Genomic DNA, 298 nt, shown 5'->3' on the forward strand with positions numbered 1-298 from the left:
AAGGTTTTTAGCGAAATGGATGAAAGTTTTCTCTCATTTGCGTAAGTAAAGAGTTGAGCAGACCCATAATATTGCCTAGATAACATTTTTAAGCTAGAATTATTAGTTTTATCCCTAGTCTTTCATAAAATAATACAGCAATATATTGTCAAAAAATACACAAATTATCGTACATCCGGGCCCACAGCTGAAATATCCGGGAATCGCCATTTATATGATCAATCCTAGAAAAGAGAAAACCTCGTTCCATCGTCTCTCACAATATTACTCCAGCAAGATTTGTCAAAAAAAATAGATA

This window comes from Penaeus monodon, chromosome 33 (assembly GCF_015228065.2).
Source record: "Penaeus monodon isolate SGIC_2016 chromosome 33, NSTDA_Pmon_1, whole genome shotgun sequence".
Lineage (NCBI taxonomy): Eukaryota > Metazoa > Arthropoda > Malacostraca > Decapoda > Penaeidae > Penaeus > Penaeus monodon.